At 51.4% G+C, this 5,000-nt stretch overlaps 1 non-coding gene across 1 annotated transcript in view; it reads left to right on the top strand.

Moving 5' to 3' along the window:
• Positions 1-3,893: 3,893 nt before the first annotated feature.
• LOC124583313 overlaps positions 3,894-5,000 on the top strand; it is a 1,910-nt gene continuing 803 nt past the window's right edge. The window contains exon 1 of the ribosomal RNA XR_006974160.1: positions 3,894-5,000. This exon is cut by the window's right edge and continues 803 nt beyond it. This is a non-coding gene — a ribosomal RNA (small subunit ribosomal RNA).

The raw sequence follows: 5,000 nt of genomic DNA, 5'->3' as shown, positions 1-5,000 counted from the left end.
CCCCATTAAACCTTTCCTTACAACAATGTGTACCTTAACCTAACCTATATCGTACCGTAACCTAACCTATATCGTACCGTAACCTAACCTATGTCGTACCGTAACCTAACCTATGTCGTACCGTAACCTAACCTATGTCGTACCGTAACCTAACCTATGTCGTACCGTAACCTAACCTATGTCGTACCGTAACCTAACCTATGTCGTACCGTAACCTAACCTATGTCGTACCGTAACCTAACCTATGTCGTACCGTAACCTAACCTATGTCATACCGTAACCTAACCTATGTCGTACCTTAACCTAACCTATGTCGTACCTTAACCTAACCTATGTCGTACCTTAACCTAACCTATGTCGTACCTTAACCTAACCTATGTCGTACCTTAACCTAACCTATGTCGTACCTTAACCTAACCTATGTCGTACCTTAACCTAACCTATGTCGTACCTTAACCTAACCTATGTCGTACCTTAACCTAACCTATGTCGTACCTTAACCTAACCTATGTCGTACCTTAACCTAACCTATGTCGTACCTTAACCTAACCTATGTCGTACCTTAACCTAACCTATGTCGTACCTTAACCTAACCTATGTCGTACCTTAACCTAACCTATGTCGTACCTTAACCTAACCTATGTCGTACCTTAACCTAACCTATGTCGTACCTTAACCTAACCTATGTCGTACCTTAACCTAACCTATGTCGTACCTTAACCTAACCTATGTCGTACCTTAACCTAACCTATGTCGTACCTTAACCTAACCTATGTCGTACCTTAACCTAACCTATGTCGTACCTTAACCTAACCTATGTCGTACCTTAACCTAACCTATGTCGTACCTTAACCTAACCTATGTCGTACCTTAACCTAACCTATGTCGTACCTTAACCTAACCTATGTCGTACCTTAACCTAACCTATGTCGTACCTTAACCTAACCTATGTCGTACCTTAACCTAACCTATGTCGTACCTTAACCTAACCTATGTCGTACCTTAACCTAACCTATGTCATACCTTAACCTAACCTATGTCGTACCTTAACCTAACCTATGTCGTACCTTAACCTAACCTATGTCGTACCTTAACCTAACCTATGTCGTACCTTAACCTAACCTGTATTGCGCCTTAACCTAACCTGTATTGCGCCTTAACCTAACCTGTATTGCGCCTTAACGTAACCTGTATTGCGCCTTAACGTAACCTGTATTGCGCCTTAACGTAACCTGTATTGCGCCTTAACGTAACCTGTATTGCGCCTTAACGTAACCTGTATTGCGCCTTAACGTAACCTGTATTGCGCCTTAACGTAACCTGTATTGCGCCTTAACGTAACCTGTATTGCGCCTTAACGTAACCTGTATTGCGCCTTAACGTAACCTGTATTGCGCCTTAACGTAACCTGTATTGCGCCTTAACGTAACCTGTATTGCGCCTTAACGTAACCTGTATTGCGCCTTAACGTAACCTGTATTGCGCCTTAACGTAACCTGTATTGCGCCTTAACGTAACCTGTATTGCGCCTTAACGTAACCTGTATTGCGCCTTAACGTAACCTGTATTGCGCCTTAACGTAACCTGTATTGCGCCTTAACGTAACCTGTATTGCGCCTTAACGTAACCTGCATTGCGCCTTAACGTAACCTGTATTGCGCCTTAACGTAACCTGTATTGCGCCTTAACGTAACCTGTATTGCGCCTTAACGTAACCTGTATTGCGCCTTAACGTAACCTGTATTGCGCCTTAACGTAACCTGTATTGCGCCTTAACGTAACCGATATTGCGCCTTAACGTAACCTATATTGCGCCGTAACGTAACCTATATTGCGCCGTAACGTAACCCACATTGCCCCTTAACGTAACCCACATTGCCCCTTAACGTAACCCACATTGCCCCTTAACGTAACCCAACACACGTTGGGCCTTAACCCAACACACGTTGGGCCTTAACCCAACACACGTTGGGCCTTAACCCAACACACGTTGGGCCTTAACCCAACACACGTTGGGCCTTAACCCAACACACGTTGGGCCTTAACCCAACACACGTTGGGCCTTAACCCAACACACGTTGGGCCTTAACCCAACACACGTTGGGCCTTAACCCAACACACGTTGGGCCTTAACCCAACACACGTTGGGCCTTAACCCAACACACGTTGGGCCTTAACCTGCTCTGTAATTGTCATACGACGCGTTAAATTAGTGTAGTGTTGCCTAACTGCAACCCCCGCAATATAGTTTGCTACTCGCACTGCCCGGTCCCCAGTGTATCGCTTCATGTTAAACACCTTGCAGCTATACACTGTAATGTGGATGGCAGCAGGACGTACATGCTCAATGCCCTTTGCAGTTGTTCATTGGCATTTGCAGTTGTTCATTGGCATTCGCATGTGCGAAGCACTTAGCCTACGCTGTGGTACGGCCTGTGTCAACTGTCCGCTGATGTTGTACGTCCAAATCACACACTGTACTGCACATTGGTCCTCATGTACTGAATGATACATCGTGGTACATGTGACCGTACAACGACTGCGCCAACAACGGCGAACCATGCGGTCCAAATGTTGTGCACTCAGCTACGTGTCGTCTCCCTATAAGAGCTGGATTGCAGTGTGGTATGCCCTGGATGGCGATCAGCATGAGCCGTCTGTTGATGTAGTGGCGCGTGTTGTCAGACGTAGTCGTCTCTTCTCACACACCGTGATAGCATGGTGCACTGCGTTCCACATCTGCGACATGCGACAGAGGCCGGTTGACAGTCGTTCGCGCAATGGACATCGCATACGTACGGGGGCCACCTTCCACGTGTTCGCGAAGCGTGCACATGTTGTTGCGTGTATGTGGGCAGACATAGTGTGTCGTGACACCTGACACAGGCATGCAACAATCGTTGAATTTGCAAATGGCGATGGACGCCTACGTTTGCTGGTGACGTTATGCAAATGAACAACTGGTAAACCGTTGTGGTGCGGTTGTTCTCGCTAGAGGTGAATCAGTGATGGCGACGATCGGTTGAGCTACCAACCGGTTGTTCCAGCGATACCCACCATGCCCACGAACGTGAATGGCATCTGGGTGTGAAGCGATACGCGGCGGTGGCTGGGTGGGACCGTCCCCGGCCGGTGAGGGGGGGCCTCCCGGCGTGCTGGCCGCGCGGTGCGTGGGCGCACGCGCTACAGCCGGCTGGTGGGGGCGGCCAGTGGCAGGCGCGCCGGCCGACGGAGGCGGCAGGCGGCGCAGCTGCGCGCCGGCGCACCCTGCACGCGGCGCCGTGCGGCCAAAGTAGGTCCTCGCGGGCCCAGTGCGAAGCGCGGTGGACATCTGCAGTGTGCTGGTCCGATTGAGGACTGTGTGCGCTGAGGATGCGCCGCCGCCCGGCGCTCGGCGCCGCGACGCCGTCTGCTGCTCGGTCGCCTCTGCGGTTCTCGCAGGTGGTTTGTATCGCAGCTGTGCGGACGTGTTGGCGCGTGCGCTGTGCTGGGAGAGTTCGCTTCGGCACCCAAGTGGGGCTTTTGTCCTTCTGTGGCGCTGGCGTTGGAGCTGCCGGTCACCGTAGGTGGCGCGTGTTGTCTCCCGCCGGCAATGCCACGACAGCACGCTCCCGGGCCTCTGTCGGCAGCGGCAAGCTCAGTTGGGAGCACGGGTGGTCGCACCTAAAGCGTCTACTCGCCAAACTCCGGGCGATTGCGCCTCTCTCGAACCCGACCAAGTACTTAGGACGGCGCTGCGCGCCGCCGGGACCTGAGAGGGTTTCGAGGTGTATTGTGCAGGGGAGCTCAGCCTCCTCCTGTTTGCAGAATAATTGAGCGGACGCTTGCGTGTTCGCGCGGGCCCCCGGGACACACTCCCGGGCGGCCGGCTGCTCAGCTCTAGTTGACGCAGCTCCCTGGTTGATCCTGCCAGTAGTCATATGCTTGTCTCAAAGATTAAGCCATGCATGTCTCAGTACAAGCCGCATTAAGGTGAAACCGCGAATGGCTCATTAAATCAGTTATGGTTCCTTAGATCGTACCCACGTTACTTGGATAACTGTGGTAATTCTAGAGCTAATACATGCAAACAGAGTCCCGACCAGAGATGGAAGGGACGCTTTTATTAGATCAAAACCAATCGGTCGGCTCGTCCGGTCCGTTTGCCTTGGTGACTCTGAATAACTTTGGGCTGATCGCACGGTCCTCGTACCGGCGACGCATCTTTCAAATGTCTGCCTTATCAACTGTCGATGGTAGGTTCTGCGCCTACCATGGTTGTAACGGGTAACGGGGAATCAGGGTTCGATTCCGGAGAGGGAGCCTGAGAAACGGCTACCACATCCAAGGAAGGCAGCAGGCGCGCAAATTACCCACTCCCGGCACGGGGAGGTAGTGACGAAAAATAACGATACGGGACTCATCCGAGGCCCCGTAATCGGAATGAGTACACTTTAAATCCTTTAACGAGTATCTATTGGAGGGCAAGTCTGGTGCCAGCAGCCGCGGTAATTCCAGCTCCAATAGCGTATATTAAAGTTGTTGCGGTTAAAAAGCTCGTAGTTGGATTTGTGTCCCACGCTGTTGGTTCACCGCCCGTCGGTGTTTAACTGGCATGTATCGTGGGACGTCCTGCCGGTGGGGCGAGCCGAAGGCGTGCGACGCGCCTCGTGCGTGCTCGTGCGTCCCGAGGCGGACCCCGTTGCAATCCTACCAGGGTGCTCTTGAGTGAGTGTCTCGGTGGGCCGGCACGTTTACTTTGAACAAATTAGAGTGCTTAAAGCAGGCAAGCCCGCCTGAATACTGTGTGCATGGAATAATGGAATAGGACCTCGGTTCTATTTTGTTGGTTTTCGGAACCCGAGGTAATGATTAATAGGGACAGGCGGGGGCATTCGTATTGCGACGTTAGAGGTGAAATTCTTGGATCGTCGCAAGACGAACAGAAGCGAAAGCATTTGCCAAGTATGTTTTCATTAATCAAGAACGAAAGTTAGAGGTTCGAAGGCGATCAGATACCG

Source organism: Schistocerca americana, unplaced genomic scaffold (genome assembly GCF_021461395.2).
Source record: "Schistocerca americana isolate TAMUIC-IGC-003095 unplaced genomic scaffold, iqSchAmer2.1 HiC_scaffold_455, whole genome shotgun sequence".
NCBI lineage: Eukaryota > Metazoa > Arthropoda > Insecta > Orthoptera > Acrididae > Schistocerca > Schistocerca americana.
This window is presented reverse-complemented; position numbering and strand designations above follow the sequence as displayed.